General features: G+C 62.9%; 6 non-coding genes across 6 annotated transcripts; all 6 read left to right on the top strand.

Annotated features, from left to right (window-relative positions):
• Positions 1-473: 473 nt before the first annotated feature.
• Positions 474-592, top strand: LOC142875840 (5S ribosomal RNA). Its single transcript, XR_012923120.1, has one exon. It is a non-coding gene; the product is annotated as a 5S ribosomal RNA (ribosomal RNA).
• A 3,758-nt stretch (positions 593-4,350) lies between these two features.
• Positions 4,351-4,469, top strand: LOC142875841 (5S ribosomal RNA). Its single transcript, XR_012923121.1, has one exon. It is a non-coding gene; the product is annotated as a 5S ribosomal RNA (ribosomal RNA).
• Positions 4,470-8,225: 3,756 nt separating this feature from the next.
• On the top strand, positions 8,226-8,344 carry LOC142875842 (5S ribosomal RNA). The gene has a single exon (XR_012923122.1). It is a non-coding gene; the product is annotated as a 5S ribosomal RNA (ribosomal RNA).
• Positions 8,345-12,100: 3,756 nt separating this feature from the next.
• LOC142875843 (5S ribosomal RNA) lies at positions 12,101-12,219 on the top strand. Its single transcript, XR_012923123.1, has one exon. It is a non-coding gene; the product is annotated as a 5S ribosomal RNA (ribosomal RNA).
• Positions 12,220-15,977: 3,758 nt separating this feature from the next.
• On the top strand, positions 15,978-16,096 carry LOC142875844 (5S ribosomal RNA). Its single transcript, XR_012923124.1, has one exon. It is a non-coding gene; the product is annotated as a 5S ribosomal RNA (ribosomal RNA).
• A 3,756-nt stretch (positions 16,097-19,852) lies between these two features.
• LOC142875845 (5S ribosomal RNA) lies at positions 19,853-19,971 on the top strand. The gene has a single exon (XR_012923125.1). It is a non-coding gene; the product is annotated as a 5S ribosomal RNA (ribosomal RNA).
• The last annotated feature ends 2,663 nt before the right edge of the window (positions 19,972-22,634 follow it).

A 22,634-nucleotide genomic window follows, 5' to 3' on the forward strand; every position in this document is an offset into this window, starting at 1 on the left:
ACACTGGCTGTGCCCCAGCCCTGGCCCGGGGGAATAGGCGGCAGCCCACCCACAGGGCGAGGGGGGGGGCGCAGCTGAAAGGGGTTGTGGGGGAGGGCGGCCCCTGGCTGGGGTCAAAGGGCGAGCGTCCCGCGCGTGCGCAGTCAGCGGCAGCAACGCGCTGGGGGTGGGCAGCGGGTAGGTGAAGGAGGCCTGGCGAGGAGACGAGGGGGGCTGGGAGGGCTCCACCTTGGCGAGTCCAGCCGTGGAGGCGCATCTTGTGTGAGTGAGTGTGAGTGTGTGTGTGTGTGTATAGAGAGACAGCCCCCCACCCCGCCCCGCCCCGCCCATCACCCCCGTCCCTGGGAGCCCGCGGGACCCGGCCGGCGAACTCAACCGGCCCGGCCCGGCGCGGGGCCTGGGGCGGGAGGCGGCGGCGGGGAAGCCCAGAGAGGCTCGGCTTCTCGAGCGGGGCAGGGGCGCCCTCCGCCGCCGTCTAGGGCCACACCACCCTGAACGCCCCCGATCTCGTCTGGTCTCGGAAGCTAAGCAGGGTCGGGCCTGGTTAGTACTTGGATGGGAGACCGCCTGGGAATACCGGGTGCCACAGGCTGCTGCTTTTTTTTTTTTTTTTGCCTCTTGTTCTGTCCCCTTTCTGGGAGCGTGGCGGCGGCCCGGGGTGGGGGTCACCCCCACCCTCAGCGCCCGCGCGGTGCCTGGCGCCCCAGCCCGCACCGTGGGGCCTCCTCTTGTCCCAAGCCGCGACACCGCCGCCACGCGGCAGCATGCGTGGCATCTGGACTGTCAGGTCTCAGACCAAAGGTCTGCTCTGTGGGAACCGACACGCTGGAGGAAACCTTGAGAGTCTGAGAGGGGAGGGAGTTCCAGAAGAAGGCCAGGATGTCATTTTGAGGGAGTATGTGACCAGAACTCGTCCCGTTGCTTTTGGGGTTCTATGGGCTACACGCAGGAATCTTTGGTGGTGGCACCTGATGTTGGGGGATCCGGAGTCACACCCAGACCTGCTCCACAGGCCTCCTTTTACTTTTCTCTTCGGATTCATTATTTTTAAAAAGTGTCTCTTACCTCTAGGATTGCATTTTCTTTTCTCTCTCTTTTCAAGCAGATGATGGGAGTACAAGTATTCAGGTGACATGTGTTGCCCGTGCCGCCCTCCCCCCTGTGTTCTTTTTTTTTTTTTTTTTTTTGAGACAGAGTCTCGTTTTGCTGCCCAGGCTAGAGTGAGTGCCATGGCGTCAGCCTAGCTCACAGCAACCTCAATCTCCGGGCTCAAGCAATCCTGCTGCCTCAGCCTCCCGAGTAGTTGGGACTACAGGCATGCACCACCACGCCCGGCTGTGTTTTTCTATATATATTAGTTGGCCAATTAATTTCTTTCTATTTTTAGTAGAGACGGGGTCTCGCTCTTGCTCAGGCTGGTTTCGAACTCCTGACCTGGAGCAATCCGCCCGCCTCGGCCTCCCAGAGAGCTAGGATTACAGGCGTGAGCCACCGCGCCCGGCCCCCCCTGTGTTCTTATTCATACACCTCTCATGTTGTTCCAGCGTATTGTGGGGGTACCAATGTTAAGGTCGGGTGCCTTGCCCTCTCCAAGCCTCCCCCCTCGGGTCAGAGCTTCAAGTGCGCCCATCCCCCAGTCGGTGCGCACCCACCCCATGCCTAATGGATGTGTATGCCCCTCCCCTCCCCCCACCCGCCCGCCCGACACCCACCCGATGAAGGTGATTCCTCTCTGTCCACTTAGGCGTCCATCCGTTCGTACCAATTTGCTGGTGAGCGCGCTCACGTGGTGCTCGTGTGTCCATTCTTGGGATACCTGGCTTACTGGAACGGGTTCCAGCTCTGGCCAGGAGAACACGAGAGGCGCCCTCTCACCGCTGCTCCTCACAGCCGAATGGCACTCCGTGGTGTCCACGCGCCACGTGTTATTGATGCACTCCTGGAAGGATGGGCACTCGGGTCGCTTCCACGTATTTGGGATTGTGAATTGTGCCCTAACTGTAACCCTAACCCTTACCCAGCCCGTCTCCTCTGCCCCTGCCTGACTGCACTCCTCCCCGGCCAGGCCCGTCACTGTCCTGGGCCCCCGCCTGACCGGCTCCTCCCCGCCCGGCCGGTCACCGTCCTCTGCCCCTGCCTGACACGCTCCTTCCCGCCCGGCCTCTCACCGTCCTCGGCCCCTGCCTGACCGGCTCCTCCGTCGCCTGGGCCTTCCAAGGGCTTGGTGTGGATGCTGCTTCCAGGAAGCCCTCCAGAAACCCGGCAGCAGGGTGGCCGCAGCAGTCTCCAGCAGCCGTCCCTAAGTCGCGTGAGTGCGGGGGACGTGCCCCTGCTGTGCCGCGGGGGCCCAGCCTGGTGTCTTCCCTGAGGCCCTGTGGCTGCCGGCTGGGCTGCCGCTCCCCGCAAGGGGAGAGCCGCGGAGGTGGGGACCGCCTCCTGATGGGGACGTACACGCAGCTCTCCACGTCGGATTCCGGGGCTCTCTGTCCTGCCCGAAGGCCCAGCTGGCCTGCGGGTCCTTAGAGTGGCAAAAACCTCCGAAAACTGAGACTGAGGGTCCGGTGGGTGTCTGCACTTTTCTGCTGGGCACCCCAGGGAGGCCAGGGGGTGGCTGGACAACGTGGTCTGCTGGGGGGGGGGTTGGAGGAGCAACTGATGCCCTTTGCACTTTGGGTAGCAAGAGTCTGAGGTGTCTCTGAGCCCTGTGCCCTGTGGGGGCGGGGCGGGGGGGAGGAGGAGGAGGAGGAGGAGGAGGTGGGAAGGGCCGGGGCCTGCAGTCCTGTTCCCGGGGTGGCACGGCAAGTGGCTTCTTCCACAGGCTGCTTGGCCTGGGCTCCCTGCACCTGGGCCTTTGGAGGACCGGCCCTGTGCTTGCCAACACTTCCTGCAGGGACCCAGAGCTGGGAGGTGGCATCTCTCAGCCCTGGGTCGGGCAGAGCCCCAGCGGGCCATGCCCACAACCTCTCTCAGCACCGGTCCCCCAGAAGGCTCCTTTGGGACCAGGATTCTCTTGCGGTGACTCTTTAAGGTCTGGCCCCTGGATGGAGGGGCACCAGGAGTAGAGGAGCAGGAAGGGGAAGGGGGTGGCCATGCGAGGGGACACTTTGAGGCCAAGTCCCAGCTTCAGCCTGATCCTCCTGGGAACCCCGCTCTGAGACAAGGAGCCGGGCTTCGCATTCCCACAGCAGCCAGTCGTGGGCTGAGGACACCTGGGGCGTTGGGAACTCCCTGGCTTCTCCTTGGTTTAACATCTAGAGCTGCTTGTGAATCGCGCCGCCACACACACCCAGGCGCAGGTGTCTTCCGCACAGACTGCGGGCCTCGCTCTTCTGAATGCCGCTAGCTCGCCACCCACCCACGGGTGAACCTGGTCAGGGTGCTTTCTCTCAGGGGCAGACTCTTTTCCGGGCGGGCTACCGGTGTCTCTGTTTGCTCGTTTCTTTCTTCCATTTCGGGAAAGTCTTCCTTGCTGGGTGTGGAAATCTCCTATGCCTTCCCTCGCCTATTCTGTCAGCTTTCAAATTCTCTTTCAGTTGCCACCCTCACAGATGGATTAGGAAACTCTTTCCGGTGCACTCATTAGTGAAATGACCTCAAGGAAGCTGGAATCCAATATCTAATGGCCGATTTTTAGCGAGTCCACACGCCAGGGTGGTCGGGGTCCAATGCAGCCCCGGCCAGGCCCAGGCCCCTTAGACTGGGCCACAGGAGGACACTGAGGAGGGTCCCGGCCCCCACGAAGCGGTGCCGGCAGTTCTCCACGGGCTTGGGCGTTTTCCAGAGGTAGGAGATGGAGGGGACTGATTTCTTCAGCGCCCCCCAAACCACGCCACCCCACCCCACCCATGGGACACATCCCCAGAGAGAGACGCCCCATACACTGGCTGTGCCCCAGCCCTGGCCCGGGGGAATAGGCGGCAGCCCACCCACAGGGCGAGGGGGGGGGCGCAGCTGAAAGGGGTTGTGGGGGAGGGCGGCCCCTGGCTGGGGTCAAAGGGCGAGCGTCCCGCGCGTGCGCAGTCAGCGGCAGCAACGCGCTGGGGGTGGGCAGCGGGTAGGTGAAGGAGGCCTGGCGAGGAGACGAGGGGGGCTGGGAGGGCTCCACCTTGGCGAGTCCAGCCGTGGAGGCGCATCTTGTGTGAGTGAGTGTGAGTGTGTGTGTGTGTGTATAGAGAGACAGCCCCCCACCCCGCCCCGCCCCGCCCATCACCCCCGTCCCTGGGAGCCCGCGGGACCCGGCCGGCGAACTCAACCGGCCCGGCCCGGCGCGGGGCCTGGGGCGGGAGGCGGCGGCGGGGAAGCCCAGAGAGGCTCGGCTTCTCGAGCGGGGCAGGGGCGCCCTCCGCCGCCGTCTAGGGCCACACCACCCTGAACGCCCCCGATCTCGTCTGGTCTCGGAAGCTAAGCAGGGTCGGGCCTGGTTAGTACTTGGATGGGAGACCGCCTGGGAATACCGGGTGCCACAGGCTGCTGCTTTTTTTTTTTTTTTTGCCTCTTGTTCTGTCCCCTTTCTGGGAGCGCGGCGGCGGCCCGGGGTGGGGGTCACCCCCACCCTCAGCGCCCGCGCGGTGCCTGGCGCCCCAGCCCGCACCGTGGGGCCTCCTCTTGTCCCAAGCCGCGACACCGCCGCCACGCGGCAGCATGCGTGGCATCTGGACTGTCAGGTCTCAGACCAAAGGTCTGCTCTGTGGGAACCGACACGCTGGAGGAAACCTTGAGAGTCTGAGAGGGGAGGGAGTTCCAGAAGAAGGCCAGGATGTCATTTTGAGGGAGTATGTGACCAGAACTCGTCCCGTTGCTTTTGGGGTTCTATGGGCTACACGCAGGAATCTTTGGTGGTGGCACCTGATGTTGGGGGATCCGGAGTCACACCCAGACCTGCTCCACAGGCCTCCTTTTACTTTTCTCTTCGGATTCATTATTTTTAAAAAGTGTCTCTTACCTCTAGGATTGCATTTTCTTTTCTCTCTCTTTTCAAGCAGATGATGGGAGTACAAGTATTCAGGTGACATGTGTTGCCCGTGCCGCCCTCCCCCCTGTGTTCTTTTTTTTTTTTTTTTTTTTGAGACAGAGTCTCGTTTTGCTGCCCAGGCTAGAGTGAGTGCCATGGCGTCAGCCTAGCTCACAGCAACCTCAATCTCCGGGCTCAAGCAATCCTGCTGCCTCAGCCTCCCGAGTAGTTGGGACTACAGGCATGCACCACCACGCCCGGCTGTGTTTTTCTATATATATTAGTTGGCCAATTAATTTCTTTCTATTTTTAGTAGAGACGGGGTCTCGCTCTTGCTCAGGCTGGTTTCGAACTCCTGACCTGGAGCAATCCGCCCGCCTCGGCCTCCCAGAGAGCTAGGATTACAGGCGTGAGCCACCGCGCCCGGCCCCCCCTGTGTTCTTATTCATACACCTCTCATGTTGTTCCAGCGTATTGTGGGGGTACCAATGTTAAGGTCGGGTGCCTTGCCCTCTCCAAGCCTCCCCCCTCGGGTCAGAGCTTCAAGTGCGCCCATCCCCCAGTCGGTGCGCACCCACCCCATGCCTAATGGATGTGTATGCCCCTCCCCTCCCCCCACCCGCCCGCCCGACACCCACCCGATGAAGGTGATTCCTCTCTGTCCACTTAGGCGTCCATCCGTTCGTACCAATTTGCTGGTGAGCGCGCTCACGTGGTGCTCGTGTGTCCATTCTTGGGATACCTGGCTTACTGGAACGGGTTCCAGCTCTGGCCAGGAGAACACGAGAGGCGCCCTCTCACCGCTGCTCCTCACAGCCGAATGGCACTCCGTGGTGTCCACGCGCCACGTGTTATTGATGCACTCCTGGAAGGATGGGCACTCGGGTCGCTTCCACGTATTTGGGATTGTGAATTGTGCCCTAACTGTAACCCTAACCCTTACCCAGCCCGTCTCCTCTGCCCCTGCCTGACGCACTCCTCCCCGGCCAGGCCCGTCACTGTCCTGGGCCCCCGCCTGACCGGCTCCTGCCCGCCCGGCCGGTCACCGTCCTCTGCCCCTGCCTGACACGCTCCTTCCCGCCCGGCCTCTCACCGTCCTCGGCCCCTGCCTGACCGGCTCCTCCGTCGCCTGGGCCTTCCAAGGGCTTGGTGTGGATGCTGCTTCCAGGAAGCCCTCCAGAAACCCGGCAGCAGGGTGGCCGCAGCAGTCTCCAGCAGCCGTCCCTAAGTCGCGTGAGTGCGGGGGACGTGCCCCCGCTGTGCCGCGGGGGCCCAGCCTGGTGTCTTCCCTGAGGCCCTGCGGCTGCCGGCTGGGCTGCCGCTCCCCGCAAGGGGAGAGCCGCGGAGGTGGGGACCGCCTCCTGATGGGGACGTACACGCAGCTCTCCACGTCGGATTCCGGGGCTCTCTGTCCTGCCCGAAGGCCCAGCTGGCCTGCGGGTCCTTAGAGTGGCAAAAACCTCCGAAAACTGAGACTGAGGGTCCGGTGGGTGTCTGCACTTTTCTGCTGGGCACCCCATGGAGGCCAGGGGGTGGCTGGACAACGTGGTCTCCTGGGGGGGGGTTGGAGGAGCAACTGATGCCCTTTGCACTTTGGGTAGCAAGAGTCTGAGGTGTCTCTGAGCCCTGTGCCCTGTGGGGGCGGGGCGGGGGGGAGGAGGAGGAGGAGGAGGAGGAGGTGGGAAGGGCCGGGGCCTGCAGTCCTGTTCCCGGGGTGGCACGGCAAGTGGCTTCTTCCACAGGCTGCTTGGCCTGGGCTCCCTGCACCTGGGCCTTTGGAGGACCGGCCCTGTGCTTGCCAACACTTCCTGCAGGGACCCAGAGCTGGGAGGTGGCATCTCTCAGCCCTGGGTCGGGCAGAGCCCCAGCGGGCCATGCCCACAACCTCTCTCAGCACCGGTCCCCCAGAAGGCTCCTTTGGGACCAGGATTCTCTTGCGGTGACTCTTTAAGGTCTGGCCCCTGGATGGAGGGGCACCAGGAGTAGAGGAGCAGGAAGGGGAAGGGGGTGGCCATGCGAGGGGACACTTTGAGGCCAAGTCCCAGCTTCAGCCTGATCCTCCTGGGAACCCCGCTCTGAGACAAGGAGCCGGGCTTCGCATTCCCACAGCAGCCAGTCGTGGGCTGAGGACACCTGGGGCGTTGGGAACTCCCTGGCTTCTCCTTGGTTTAACATCTAGAGCTGCTTGTGAATCGCGCCGCCACACACACCCAGGCGCAGGTGTCTTCCGCACAGACTGCGGGCCTCGCTCTTCTGAATGCCGCTAGCTCGCCACCCACCCACGGGTGAACCTGGTCAGGGTGCTTTCTCTCAGGGGCAGACTCTTTTCCGGGCGGGCTACCGGTGTCTCTGTTTGCTCGTTTCTTTCTTCCATTTCGGGAAAGTCTTCCTTGCTGGGTGTGGAAATCTCCTATGCCTTCCCTCGCCTATTCTGTCAGCTTTCAAATTCTCTTTCAGTTGCCACCCTCACAGATGGATTAGGAAACTCTTTCCGGTGCACTCATTAGTGAAATGACCTCAAGGAAGCTGGAATCCAATATCTAATGGCCGATTTTTAGCGAGTCCACACGCCAGGGTGGTCGGGGTCCAATGCAGCCCCGGCCAGGCCCAGGCCCCTTAGACTGGGCCACAGGAGGACACTGAGGAGGGTCCCGGCCCCCACGAAGCGGTGCCGGCAGTTCTCCACGGGCTTGGGCGTTTTCCAGAGGTAGGAGATGGAGGGGACTGATTTCTTCAGCGCCCCCCAAACCACGCCACCCCACCCCACCCATGGGACACATCCCCAGAGAGAGACGCCCCATACACTGGCTGTGCCCCAGCCCTGGCCCGGGGGAATAGGCGGCAGCCCACCCACAGGGCGAGGGGGGGGGCGCAGCTGAAAGGGGTTGTGGGGGAGGGCGGCCCCTGGCTGGGGTCAAAGGGCGAGCGTCCCGCGCGTGCGCAGTCAGCGGCAGCAACGCGCTGGGGGTGGGCAGCGGGTAGGTGAAGGAGGCCTGGCGAGGAGACGAGGGGGGCTGGGAGGGCTCCACCTTGGCGAGTCCAGCCGTGGAGGCGCATCTTGTGTGAGTGAGTGTGAGTGTGTGTGTGTGTGTATAGAGAGACAGCCCCCCACCCCGCCCCGCCCCGCCCATCACCCCCGTCCCTGGGAGCCCGCGGGACCCGGCCGGCGAACTCAACCGGCCCGGCCCGGCGCGGGGCCTGGGGCGGGAGGCGGCGGCGGGGAAGCCCAGAGAGGCTCGGCTTCTCGAGCGGGGCAGGGGCGCCCTCCGCCGCCGTCTAGGGCCACACCACCCTGAACGCCCCCGATCTCGTCTGGTCTCGGAAGCTAAGCAGGGTCGGGCCTGGTTAGTACTTGGATGGGAGACCGCCTGGGAATACCGGGTGCCACAGGCTGCTGCTTTTTTTTTTTTTTTTGCCTCTTGTTCTGTCCCCTTTCTGGGAGCGTGGCGGCGGCCCGGGGTGGGGGTCACCCCCACCCTCAGCGCCCGCGCGGTGCCTGGCGCCCCAGCCCGCACCGTGGGGCCTCCTCTTGTCCCAAGCCGCGACACCGCCGCCACGCGGCAGCATGCGTGGCATCTGGACTGTCAGGTCTCAGACCAAAGGTCTGCTCTGTGGGAACCGACACGCTGGAGGAAACCTTGAGAGTCTGAGAGGGGAGGGAGTTCCAGAAGAAGGCCAGGATGTCATTTTGAGGGAGTATGTGACCAGAACTCGTCCCGTTGCTTTTGGGGTTCTATGGGCTACACGCAGGAATCTTTGGTGGTGGCACCTGATGTTGGGGGATCCGGAGTCACACCCAGACCTGCTCCACAGGCCTCCTTTTACTTTTCTCTTCGGATTCATTATTTTTAAAAAGTGTCTCTTACCTCTAGGATTGCATTTTCTTTTCTCTCTCTTTTCAAGCAGATGATGGGAGTACAAGTATTCAGGTGACATGTGTTGCCCGTGCCGCCCTCCCCCCTGTGTTCTTTTTTTTTTTTTTTTTTGAGACAGAGTCTCGTTTTGCTGCCCAGGCTAGAGTGAGTGCCATGGCGTCAGCCTAGCTCACAGCAACCTCAATCTCCGGGCTCAAGCAATCCTGCTGCCTCAGCCTCCCGAGTAGTTGGGACTACAGGCATGCACCACCACGCCCGGCTGTGTTTTTCTATATATATTAGTTGGCCAATTAATTTCTTTCTATTTTTAGTAGAGACGGGGTCTCGCTCTTGCTCAGGCTGGTTTCGAACTCCTGACCTGGAGCAATCCGCCCGCCTCGGCCTCCCAGAGAGCTAGGATTACAGGCGTGAGCCACCGCGCCCGGCCCCCCCTGTGTTCTTATTCATACACCTCTCATGTTGTTCCAGCGTATTGTGGGGGTACCAATGTTAAGGTCGGGTGCCTTGCCCTCTCCAAGCCTCCCCCCTCGGGTCAGAGCTTCAAGTGCGCCCATCCCCCAGTCGGTGCGCACCCACCCCATGCCTAATGGATGTGTATGCCCCTCCCCTCCCCCCACCCGCCCGCCCGACACCCACCCGATGAAGGTGATTCCTCTCTGTCCACTTAGGCGTCCATCCGTTCGTACCAATTTGCTGGTGAGCGCGCTCACGTGGTGCTCGTGTGTCCATTCTTGGGATACCTGGCTTACTGGAACGGGTTCCAGCTCTGGCCAGGAGAACACGAGAGGCGCCCTCTCACCGCTGCTCCTCACAGCCGAATGGCACTCCGTGGTGTCCACGCGCCACGTGTTATTGATGCACTCCTGGAAGGATGGGCACTCGGGTCGCTTCCACGTATTTGGGATTGTGAATTGTGCCCTAACTGTAACCCTAACCCTTACCCAGCCCGTCTCCTCTGCCCCTGCCTGACTGCACTCCTCCCCGGCCAGGCCCGTCACTGTCCTGGGCCCCCGCCTGACCGGCTCCTCCCCGCCCGGCCGGTCACCGTCCTCTGCCCCTGCCTGACACGCTCCTTCCCGCCCGGCCTCTCACCGTCCTCGGCCCCTGCCTGACCGGCTCCTCCGTCGCCTGGGCCTTCCAAGGGCTTGGTGTGGATGCTGCTTCCAGGAAGCCCTCCAGAAACCCGGCAGCAGGGTGGCCGCAGCAGTCTCCAGCAGCCGTCCCTAAGTCGCGTGAGTGCGGGGGACGTGCCCCTGCTGTGCCGCGGGGGCCCAGCCTGGTGTCTTCCCTGAGGCCCTGCGGCTGCCGGCTGGGCTGCCGCTCCCCGCAAGGGGAGAGCCGCGGAGGTGGGGACCGCCTCCTGATGGGGACGTACACGCAGCTCTCCACGTCGGATTCCGGGGCTCTCTGTCCTGCCCGAAGGCCCAGCTGGCCTGCGGGTCCTTAGAGTGGCAAAAACCTCCGAAAACTGAGACTGAGGGTCCGGTGGGTGTCTGCACTTTTCTGCTGGGCACCCCAGGGAGGCCAGGGGGTGGCTGGACAACGTGGTCTGCTGGGGGGGGGGTTGGAGGAGCAACTGATGCCCTTTGCACTTTGGGTAGCAAGAGTCTGAGGTGTCTCTGAGCCCTGTGCCCTGTGGGGGCGGGGCGGGGGGGAGGAGGAGGAGGAGGAGGAGGAGGTGGGAAGGGCCGGGGCCTGCAGTCCTGTTCCCGGGGTGGCACGGCAAGTGGCTTCTTCCACAGGCTGCTTGGCCTGGGCTCCCTGCACCTGGGCCTTTGGAGGACCGGCCCTGTGCTTGCCAACACTTCCTGCAGGGACCCAGAGCTGGGAGGTGGCATCTCTCAGCCCTGGGTCGGGCAGAGCCCCAGCGGGCCATGCCCACAACCTCTCTCAGCACCGGTCCCCCAGAAGGCTCCTTTGGGACCAGGATTCTCTTGCGGTGACTCTTTAAGGTCTGGCCCCTGGATGGAGGGGCACCAGGAGTAGAGGAGCAGGAAGGGGAAGGGGGTGGCCATGCGAGGGGACACTTTGAGGCCAAGTCCCAGCTTCAGCCTGATCCTCCTGGGAACCCCGCTCTGAGACAAGGAGCCGGGCTTCGCATTCCCACAGCAGCCAGTCGTGGGCTGAGGACACCTGGGGCGTTGGGAACTCCCTGGCTTCTCCTTGGTTTAACATCTAGAGCTGCTTGTGAATCGCGCCGCCACACACACCCAGGCGCAGGTGTCTTCCGCACAGACTGCGGGCCTCGCTCTTCTGAATGCCGCTAGCTCGCCACCCACCCACGGGTGAACCTGGTCAGGGTGCTTTCTCTCAGGGGCAGACTCTTTTCCGGGCGGGCTACCGGTGTCTCTGTTTGCTCGTTTCTTTCTTCCATTTCGGGAAAGTCTTCCTTGCTGGGTGTGGAAATCTCCTATGCCTTCCCTCGCCTATTCTGTCAGCTTTCAAATTCTCTTTCAGTTGCCACCCTCACAGATGGATTAGGAAACTCTTTCCGGTGCACTCATTAGTGAAATGACCTCAAGGAAGCTGGAATCCAATATCTAATGGCCGATTTTTAGCGAGTCCACACGCCAGGGTGGTCGGGGTCCAATGCAGCCCCGGCCAGGCCCAGGCCCCTTAGACTGGGCCACAGGAGGACACTGAGGAGGGTCCCGGCCCCCACGAAGCGGTGCCGGCAGTTCTCCACGGGCTTGGGCGTTTTCCAGAGGTAGGAGATGGAGGGGACTGATTTCTTCAGCGCCCCCCAAACCACGCCACCCCACCCCACCCATGGGACACATCCCCAGAGAGAGACGCCCCATACACTGGCTGTGCCCCAGCCCTGGCCCGGGGGAATAGGCGGCAGCCCACCCACAGGGCGAGGGGGGGGGCGCAGCTGAAAGGGGTTGTGGGGGAGGGCGGCCCCTGGCTGGGGTCAAAGGGCGAGCGTCCCGCGCGTGCGCAGTCAGCGGCAGCAACGCGCTGGGGGTGGGCAGCGGGTAGGTGAAGGAGGCCTGGCGAGGAGACGAGGGGGGCTGGGAGGGCTCCACCTTGGCGAGTCCAGCCGTGGAGGCGCATCTTGTGTGAGTGAGTGTGAGTGTGTGTGTGTGTGTATAGAGAGACAGCCCCCCACCCCGCCCCGCCCCGCCCATCACCCCCGTCCCTGGGAGCCCGCGGGACCCGGCCGGCGAACTCAACCGGCCCGGCCCGGCGCGGGGCCTGGGGCGGGAGGCGGCGGCGGGGAAGCCCAGAGAGGCTCGGCTTCTCGAGCGGGGCAGGGGCGCCCTCCGCCGCCGTCTAGGGCCACACCACCCTGAACGCCCCCGATCTCGTCTGGTCTCGGAAGCTAAGCAGGGTCGGGCCTGGTTAGTACTTGGATGGGAGACCGCCTGGGAATACCGGGTGCCACAGGCTGCTGCTTTTTTTTTTTTTTTTGCCTCTTGTTCTGTCCCCTTTCTGGGAGCGTGGCGGCGGCCCGGGGTGGGGGTCACCCCCACCCTCAGCGCCCGCGCGGTGCCTGGCGCCCCAGCCCGCACCGTGGGGCCTCCTCTTGTCCCAAGCCGCGACACCGCCGCCACGCGGCAGCATGCGTGGCATCTGGACTGTCAGGTCTCAGACCAAAGGTCTGCTCTGTGGGAACCGACACGCTGGAGGAAACCTTGAGAGTCTGAGAGGGGAGGGAGTTCCAGAAGAAGGCCAGGATGTCATTTTGAGGGAGTATGTGACCAGAACTCGTCCCGTTGCTTTTGGGGTTCTATGGGCTACACGCAGGAATCTTTGGTGGTGGCACCTGATGTTGGGGGATCCGGAGTCACACCCAGACCTGCTCCACAGGCCTCCTTTTACTTTTCTCTTCGGATTCATTATTTTTAAAAAGTGTCTCTTACCTCTAGGATTGCATTTTCTTTTCTCTCTCTTTTCAAGCAGATGATGGGAGTACAAGTATTCAGGTGACATGTGTTGCCCGTGCCGCCCTCCCCCCTGTGTTCTTTTTTTTTTTTTTTTTTTTTGAGACAGAGTCTCGTTTTGCTGCCCAGGCTAGAGTGAGTGCCATGGCGTCAGCCTAGCTCACAGCAACCTCAATCTCCGGGCTCAAGCAATCCTGCTGCCTCAGCCTCCCGAGTAGTTGGGACTACAGGCATGCACCACCACGCCCGGCTGTGTTTTTCTATATATATTAGTTGGCCAATTAATTTCTTTCTATTTTTAGTAGAGACGGGGTCTCGCTCTTGCTCAGGCTGGTTTCGAACTCCTGACCTGGAGCAATCCGCCCGCCTCGGCCTCCCAGAGAGCTAGGATTACAGGCGTGAGCCACCGCGCCCGGCCCCCCCTGTGTTCTTATTCATACACCTCTCATGTTGTTCCAGCGTATTGTGGGGGTACCAATGTTAAGGTCGGGTGCCTTGCCCTCTCCAAGCCTCCCCCCTCGGGTCAGAGCTTCAAGTGCGCCCATCCCCCAGTCGGTGCGCACCCACCCCATGCCTAATGGATGTGTATGCCCCTCCCCTCCCCCCACCCGCCCGCCCGACACCCACCCGATGAAGGTGATTCCTCTCTGTCCACTTAGGCGTCCATCCGTTCGTACCAATTTGCTGGTGAGCGCGCTCACGTGGTGCTCGTGTGTCCATTCTTGGGATACCTGGCTTACTGGAACGGGTTCCAGCTCTGGCCAGGAGAACACGAGAGGCGCCCTCTCACCGCTGCTCCTCACAGCCGAATGGCACTCCGTGGTGTCCACGCGCCACGTGTTATTGATGCACTCCTGGAAGGATGGGCACTCGGGTCGCTTCCACGTATTTGGGATTGTGAATTGTGCCCTAACTGTAACCCTAACCCTTACCCAGCCCGTCTCCTCTGCCCCTGCCTGACTGCACTCCTCCCCGGCCAGGCCCGTCACTGTCCTGGGCCCCCGCCTGACCGGCTCCTCCCCGCCCGGCCGGTCACCGTCCTCTGCCCCTGCCTGACACGCTCCTTCCCGCCCGGCCTCTCACCGTCCTCGGCCCCTGCCTGACCGGCTCCTCCGTCGCCTGGGCCTTCCAAGGGCTTGGTGTGGATGCTGCTTCCAGGAAGCCCTCCAGAAACCCGGCAGCAGGGTGGCCGCAGCAGTCTCCAGCAGCCGTCCCTAAGTCGCGTGAGTGCGGGGGACGTGCCCCTGCTGTGCCGCGGGGGCCCAGCCTGGTGTCTTCCCTGAGGCCCTGCGGCTGCCGGCTGGGCTGCCGCTCCCCGCAAGGGGAGAGCCGCGGAGGTGGGGACCGCCTCCTGATGGGGACGTACACGCAGCTCTCCACGTCGGATTCCGGGGCTCTCTGTCCTGCCCGAAGGCCCAGCGGGCCTGCGGGTCCTTAGAGTGGCAAAAACCTCCGAAAACTGAGACTGAGGGTCCGGTGGGTGTCTGCACTTTTCTGCTGGGCACCCCAGGGAGGCCAGGGGGTGGCTGGACAACGTGGTCTGCTGGGGGGGGGGTTGGAGGAGCAACTGATGCCGTTTGCACTTTGGGTAGCAAGAGTCTGAGGTGTCTCTGAGCCCTGTGCCCTGTGGGGGCGGGGCGGGGGGGAGGAGGAGGAGGAGGAGGAGGAGGTGGGAAGGGCCGGGGCCTGCAGTCCTGTTCCCGGGGTGGCACGGCAAGTGGCTTCTTCCACAGGCTGCTTGGCCTGGGCTCCCTGCACCTGGGTCTTTGGAGGACCGGCCCTGTGCTTGCCAACACTTCCTGCAGGGACCCAGAGCTGGGAGGTGGCATCTCTCAGCCCTGGGTCGGGCAGAGCCCCAGCGGGCCATGCCCACAACCTCTCTCAGCACCGGTCCCCCAGAAGGCTCCTTTGGGACCAGGATTCTCTTGCGGTGACTCTTTAAGGTCTGGCCCCTGGATGGAGGGGCACCAAGAGTAGAGGAGCAGGAAGGGGAAGGGGGTGGCCATGCGAGGGGACACTTTGAGGCCAAGTCCCAGCTTCAGCCTGATCCTCCTGGGAACCCCGCTCTGAGACAAGGAGCCGGGCTTCGCATTCCCACAGCAGCCAGTCGTGGGCTGAGGACACCTGGGGCGTTGGGAACTCCCTGGCTTCTCCTTGGTTTAACATCTAGAGCTGCTTGTGAATCGCGCTGCCACACACACCCGAGCGCAGGTGTCTTCCGCACAGACTGCGGGCCTCTCTCTTCTGAATGCCGCTAGCTCGCCACCCAGCCACGGGTGAACCTGGTCAGGGTGCTTTCTCTCAGGGGCAGACTCTTTTCCGGGCGGGCTACCGGTGTCTCTGTTTGCTCGTTTCTTTCTTCCATTTCGGGAAAGTCTTCCTTGCTGGGTGTGGAAATCTCCTATGCCTTCCCTCGCCTATTCTGTCAGCTTTCAAATTCTCTTTCAGTTGCCACCCTCACAGATGGATTAGGAAACTCTTTCCGGTGCACTCATTAGTGAAATGACCTCAAGGAAGCTGGAATCCAATATCTAATGGCCGATTTTTAGCGAGTCCACACGCCAGGGTGGTCGGGGTCCAATGCAGCCCCGGCCAGGCCCAGGCCCCTTAGACTGGGCCACAGGAGGACACTGAGGAGGGTCCCGGCCCCCACGAAGCGGTGCCGGCAGTTCTCCACGGGCTTGGGCGTTTTCCAGAGGTAGGAGATGGAGGGGACTGATTTCTTCAGCGCCCCCCAAACCACGCCACCCCACCCCACCCATGGGACACATCCCCAGAGAGAGACGCCCCATACACTGGCTGTGCCCCAGCCCTGGCCCGGGGGAATAGGCGGCAGCCCACCCACAGGGCGAGGGGGGGGCGCAGCTGAAAGGGGTTGTGGGGGAGGGCGGCCCCTGGCTGGGGTCAAAGGGCGAGCGTCCCGCGCGTGCGCAGTCAGCGGCAGCAACGCGCTGGGGGTGGGCAGCGGGTAGGTGAAGGAGGCCTGGCGAGGAGACGAGGGGGGCTGGGAGGGCTCCACCTTGGCGAGTCCAGCCGTGGAGGCGCATCTTGTGTGAGTGAGTGTGAGTGTGTGTGTGTGTGTATAGAGAGACAGCCCCCCACCCCGCCCCGCCCCGCCCATCACCCCCGTCCCTGGGAGCCCGCGGGACCCGGCCGGCGAACTCAACCGGCCCGGCCCGGCGCGGGGCCTGGGGCGGGAGGCGGCGGCGGGGAAGCCCAGAGAGGCTCGGCTTCTCGAGCGGGGCAGGGGCGCCCTCCGCCGCCGTCTAGGGCCACACCACCCTGAACGCCCCCGATCTCGTCTGGTCTCGGAAGCTAAGCAGGGTCGGGCCTGGTTAGTACTTGGATGGGAGACCGCCTGGGAATACCGGGTGCCACAGGCTGCTGCTTTTTTTTTTTTTTTTGCCTCTTGTTCTGTCCCCTTTCTGGGAGCGCGGCGGCGGCCCGGGGTGGGGGTCACCCCCACCCTCAGCGCCCGCGCGGTGCCTGGCGCCCCAGCCCGCACCGTGGGGCCTCCTCTTGTCCCAAGCCGCGACACCGCCGCCACGCGGCAGCATGCGTGGCATCTGGACTGTCAGGTCTCAGACCAAAGGTCTGCTCTGTGGGAACCGACACGCTGGAGGAAACCTTGAGAGTCTGAGAGGGGAGGGAGTTCCAGAAGAAGGCCAGGATGTCATTTTGAGGGAGTATGTGACCAGAACTCGTCCCGTTGCTTTTGGGGTTCTATGGGCTACACGCAGGAATCTTTGGTGGTGGCACCTGATGTTGGGGGATCCGGAGTCACACCCAGACCTGCTCCACAGGCCTCCTTTTACTTTTCTCTTCGGATTCATTATTTTTAAAAAGTGTCTCTTACCTCTAGGATTGCATTTTCTTTTCTCTCTCTTTTCAAGCAGATGATGGGAGTACAAGTATTCAGGTGACATGTGTTGCCCGTGCCGCCCTCCCCCCTGTGTTCTTTTTTTTTTTTTTTTTTTGAGACAGAGTCTCGTTTTGCTGCCCAGGCTAGAGTGAGTGCCATGGCGTCAGCCTAGCTCACAGCAACCTCAATCTCCGGGCTCAAGCAATCCTGCTGCCTCAGCCTCCCGAGTAGTTGGGACTACAGGCATGCACCACCACGCCCGGCTGTGTTTTTCTATATATATTAGTTGGCCAATTAATTTCTTTCTATTTTTAGTAGAGACGGGGTCTCGCTCTTGCTCAGGCTGGTTTCGAACTCCTGACCTGGAGCAATCCGCCCGCCTCGGCCTCCCAGAGAGCTAGGATTACAGGCGTGAGCCACCGCGCCCGGCCCCCCCTGTGTTCTTATTCATACACCTCTCATGTTGTTCCAGCGTATTGTGGGGGTACCAATGTTAAGGTCGGGTGCCTTGCCCTCTCCAAGCCTCCCCCCTCGGGTCAGAGCTTCAAGTGCGCCCATCCCCCAGTCGGTGCGCACCCACCCCATGCCTAATGGATGTGTATGCCCCTCCCCTCCCCCCACCCGCCCGCCCGACACCCACCCGATGAAGGTGATTCCTCTCTGTCCACTTAGGCGTCCATCCGTTCGTACCAATTTGCTGGTGAGCGCGCTCACGTGGTGCTCGTGTGTCCATTCTTGGGATACCTGGCTTACTGGAACGGGTTCCAGCTCTGGCCAGGAGAACACGAGAGGCGCCCTCTCACCGCTGCTCCTCACAGCCGAATGGCACTCCGTGGTGTCCACGCGCCACGTGTTATTGATGCACTCCTGGAAGGATGGGCACTCGGGTCGCTTCCACGTATTTGGGATTGTGAATTGTGCCCTAACTGTAACCCTAACCCTTACCCAGCCCGTCTCCTCTGCCCCTGCCTGACTGCACTCCTCCCCGGCCAGGCCCGTCACTGTCCTGGGCCCCCGCCTGACCGGCTCCTCCCCGCCCGGCCGGTCACCGTCCTCTGCCCCTGCCTGACACGCTCCTTCCCGCCCGGCCTCTCACCGTCCTCGGCCCCTGCCTGACCGGCTCCTCCGTCGCCTGGGCCTTCCAAGGGCTTGGTGTGGATGCTGCTTCCAGGAAGCCCTCCAGAAACCCGGCAGCAGGGTGGCCGCAGCAGTCTCCAGCAGCCGTCCCTAAGTCGCGTGAGTGCGGGGGACGTGCCCCTGCTGTGCCGCGGGGGCCCAGCCTGGTGTCTTCCCTGAGGCCCTGCGGCTGCCGGCTGGGCTGCCGCTCCCCGCAAGGGGAGAGCCGCGGAGGTGGGGACCGCCTCCTGATGGGGACGTACACGCAGCTCTCCACGTCGGATTCCGGGGCTCTCTGTCCTGCCCGAAGGCCCAGCGGGCCTGCGGGTCCTTAGAGTGGCAAAAACCTCCGAAAACTGAGACTGAGGGTCCGGTGGGTGTCTGCACTTTTCTGCTGGGCACCCCAGGGAGGCCAGGGGGTGGCTGGACAACGTGGTCTGCTGGGGGGGGGGTTGGAGGAGCAACTGATGCCCTTTGCACTTTGGGTAGCAAGAGTCTGAGGTGTCTCTGAGCCCTGTGCCCTGTGGGGGCGGGGCGGGGGGGAGGAGGAGGAGGAGGAGGAGGAGGTGGGAAGGGCCGGGGCCTGCAGTCCTGTTCCCGGGGTGGCACGGCAAGTGGCTTCTTCCACAGGCTGCTTGGCCTGGGCTCCCTGCACCTGGGTCTTTGGAGGACCGGCCCTGTGCTTGCCAACACTTCCTGCAGGGACCCAGAGCTGGGAGGTGGCATCTCTCAGCCCTGGGTCGGGCAGAGCCCCAGCGGGCCATGCCCACAACCTCTCTCAGCACCGGTCCCCCAGAAGGCTCCTTTGGGACCAGGATTCTCTTGCGGTGACTCTTTAAGGTCTGGCCCCTGGATGGAGGGGCACCAAGAGTAGAGGAGCAGGAAGGGGAAGGGGGTGGCCATGCGAGGGGACACTTTGAGGCCAAGTCCCAGCTTCAGCCTGATCCTCCTGGGAACCCCGCTCTGAGACAAGGAGCCGGGCTTCGCATTCCCACAGCAGCCAGTCGTGGGCTGAGGACACCTGGGGCGTTGGGAACTCCCTGGCTTCTCCTTGGTTTAACATCTAGAGCTGCTTGTGAATCGCGCTGCCACACACACCCGAGCGCAGGTGTCTTCCGCACAGACTGCGGGCCTCGCTCTTCTGAATGCCGCTAGCTCGCCACCCAGCCACGGGTGAACCTGGTCAGGGTGCTTTCTCTCAGGGGCAGACTCTTTTCCGGGCGGGCTACCGGTGTCTCTGTTTGCTCGTTTCTTTCTTCCATTTCGGGAAAGTCTTCCTTGCTGGGTGTGGAAATCTCCTATGCCTTCCCTCGCCTATTCTGTCAGCTTTCAAATTCTCTTTCAGTTGCCACCCTCACAGATGGATTAGGAAACTCTTTCCGGTGCACTCATTAGTGAAATGACCTCAAGGAAGCTGGAATCCAATATCTAATGGCCGATTTTTAGCGAGTCCACACGCCAGGGTGGTCGGGGTCCAATGCAGCCCCGGCCAGGCCCAGGCCCCTTAGACTGGGCCACAGGAGGACACTGAGGAGGGTCCCGGCCCCCACGAAGCGGTGCCGGCAGTTCTCCACGGGCTTGGGCGTTTTCCAGAGGTAGGAGATGGAGGGGACTGATTTCTTCAGCGCCCCCCAAACCACGCCACCCCACCCCACCCATGGGACACATCCCCAGAGAGAGACGCCCCATACACTGGCTGTGCCCCAGCCCTGGCCCGGGGGAATAGGCGGCAGCCCACCCACAGGGCGAGGGGGGGGCGCAGCTGAAAGGGGTTGTGGGGGAGGGCGGCCCCTGGCTGGGGTCAAAGGGCGAGCGTCCCGCGCGTGCGCAGTCAGCGGCAGCAACGCGCTGGGGGTGGGCAGCGGGTAGGTGAAGGAGGCCTGGCGAGGAGACGAGGGGGGCTGGGAGGGCTCCACCTTGGCGAGTCCAGCCGTGGAGGCGCATCTTGTGTGAGTGAGTGTGAGTGTGTGTGTGTGTGTATAGAGAGACAGCCCCCCACCCCGCCCCGCCCCGCCCATCACCCCCGTCCCTGGGAGCCCGCGGGACCCGGCCGGCGAACTCAACCGGCCCGGCCCGGCGCGGGGCCTGGGGCGGGAGGCGGCGGCGGGGAAGCCCAGAGAGGCTCGGCTTCTCGAGCGGGGCAGGGGCGCCCTCCGCCGCCGTCTAGGGCCACACCACCCTGAACGCCCCCGATCTCGTCTGGTCTCGGAAGCTAAGCAGGGTCGGGCCTGGTTAGTACTTGGATGGGAGACCGCCTGGGAATACCGGGTGCCACAGGCTGCTGCTTTTTTTTTTTTTTTTGCCTCTTGTTCTGTCCCCTTTCTGGGAGCGCGGCGGCGGCCCGGGGTGGGGGTCACCCCCACCCTCAGCGCCCGCGCGGTGCCTGGCGCCCCAGCCCGCACCGTGGGGCCTCCTCTTGTCCCAAGCCGCGACACCGCCGCCACGCGGCAGCATGCGTGGCATCTGGACTGTCAGGTCTCAGACCAAAGGTCTGCTCTGTGGGAACCGACACGCTGGAGGAAACCTTGAGAGTCTGAGAGGGGAGGGAGTTCCAGAAGAAGGCCAGGATGTCATTTTGAGGGAGTATGTGACCAGAACTCGTCCCGTTGCTTTTGGGGTTCTATGGGCTACACGCAGGAATCTTTGGTGGTGGCACCTGATGTTGGGGGATCCGGAGTCACACCCAGACCTGCTCCACAGGCCTCCTTTTACTTTTCTCTTCGGATTCATTATTTTTAAAAAGTGTCTCTTACCTCTAGGATTGCATTTTCTTTTCTCTCTCTTTTCAAGCAGATGATGGGAGTACAAGTATTCAGGTGACATGTGTTGCCCGTGCCGCCCTCCCCCCTGTGTTCTTTTTTTTTTTTTTTTTTTGAGACAGAGTCTCGTTTTGCTGCCCAGGCTAGAGTGAGTGCCATGGCGTCAGCCTAGCTCACAGCAACCTCAATCTCCGGGCTCAAGCAATCCTGCTGCCTCAGCCTCCCGAGTAGTTGGGACTACAGGCATGCACCACCACGCCCGGCTGTGTTTTTCTATATATATTAGTTGGCCAATTAATTTCTTTCTATTTTTAGTAGAGACGGGGTCTCGCTCTTGCTCAGGCTGGTTTCGAACTCCTGACCTGGAGCAATCCGCCCGCCTCGGCCTCCCAGAGAGCTAGGATTACAGGCGTGAGCCACCGCGCCCGGCCCCCCCTGTGTTCTTATTCATACACCTCTCATGTTGTTCCAGCGTATTGTGGGGGTACCAATGTTAAGGTCGGGTGCCTTGCCCTCTCCAAGCCTCCCCCCTCGGGTCAGAGCTTCAAGTGCGCCCATCCCCCAGTCGGTGCGCACCCACCCCATGCCTAATGGATGTGTATGCCCCTCCCCTCCCCCCACCCGCCCGCCCGACACCCACCCGATGAAGGTGATTCCTCTCTGTCCACTTAGGCGTCCATCCGTTCGTACCAATTTGCTGGTGAGCGCGCTCACGTGGTGCTCGTGTGTCCATTCTTGGGATACCTGGCTTACTGGAACGGGTTCCAGCTCTGGCCAGGAGAACACGAGAGGCGCCCTCTCACCGCTGCTCCTCACAGCCGAATGGCACTCCGTGGTGTCCACGCGCCACGTGTTATTGATGCACTCCTGGAAGGATGGGCACTCGGGTCGCTTCCACGTATTTGGGATTGTGAATTGTGCCCTAACTGTAACCCTAACCCTTACCCAGCCCGTCTCCTCTGCCCCTGCCTGACTGCACTCCTCCCCGGCCAGGCCCGTCACTGTCCTGGGCCCCCGCCTGACCGGCTCCTCCCCGCCCGGCCGGTCACCGTCCTCTGCCCCTGCCTGACACGCTCCTTCCCGCCCGGCCTCTCACCGTCCTCGGCCCCTGCCTGACCGGCTCCTCCGTCGCCTGGGCCTTCCAAGGGCTTGGTGTGGATGCTGCTTCCAGGAAGCCCTCCAGAAACCCGGCAGCAGGGTGGCCGCAGCAGTCTCCAGCAGCCGTCCCTAAGTCGCGTGAGTGCGGGGGACGTGCCCCCGCTGTGCCGCGGGGGCCCAGCCTGGTGTCTTCCCTGAGGCCCTGCGGCTGCCGGCTGGGCTGCCGCTCCCCGCAAGGGGAGAGCCGCGGAGGTGGGGACCGCCTCCTGATGGGGACGTACACGCAGCTCTCCACGTCGGATTCCGGGGCTCTCTGTCCTGCCCGAAGGCCCAGCTGGCCTGCGGGTCCTTAGAGTGGCAAAAACCTCCGAAAACTGAGACTGAGGGTCCGGTGGGTGTCTGCACTTTTCTGCTGGGCACCCCAGGGAGGCCAGGGGGTGGCTGGACAACGTGGTCTGCTGGGGGGGGGGTTGGAGGAGCAACTGATGCCCTTTGCACTTTGGGTAGCAAGAGTCTGAGGTGTCTCTGAGCCCTGTGCCCTGTGGGGGCGGGGCGGGGGGGAGGAGGAGGAGGAGGAGGAGGAGGTGGGAAGGGCCGGGGCCTGCAGTCCTGTTCCCGGGGTGGCACGGCAAGTGGCTTCTTCCACAGGCTGCTTGGCCTGGGCTCCCTGCACCTGGGTCTTTGGAGGACCGGCCCTGTGCTTGCCAACACTTCCTGCAGGGACCCAGAGCTGGGAGGTGGCATCTCTCAGCCCTGGGTCGGGCAGAGCCCCAGCGGGCCATGCCCACAACCTCTCTCAGCACCGGTCCCCCAGAAGGCTCCTTTGGGACCAGGATTCTCTTGCGGTGACTCTTTAAGGTCTGGCCCCTGGATGGAGGGGCACCAAGAGTAGAGGAGCAGGAAGGGGAAGGGGGTGGCCATGCGAGGGGACACTTTGAGGCCAAGTCCCAGCTTCAGCCTGATCCTCCTGGGAACCCCGCTCTGAGACAAGGAGCCGGGCTTCGCATTCCCACAGCAGCCAGTCGTGGGCTGAGGACACCTGGGGCGTTGGGAACTCCCTGGCTTCTCCTTGGTTTAACATCTAGA

This window comes from Microcebus murinus, chromosome 14 (assembly GCF_040939455.1).
Source record: "Microcebus murinus isolate Inina chromosome 14, M.murinus_Inina_mat1.0, whole genome shotgun sequence".
Taxonomy (NCBI): domain Eukaryota; kingdom Metazoa; phylum Chordata; class Mammalia; order Primates; family Cheirogaleidae; genus Microcebus; species Microcebus murinus.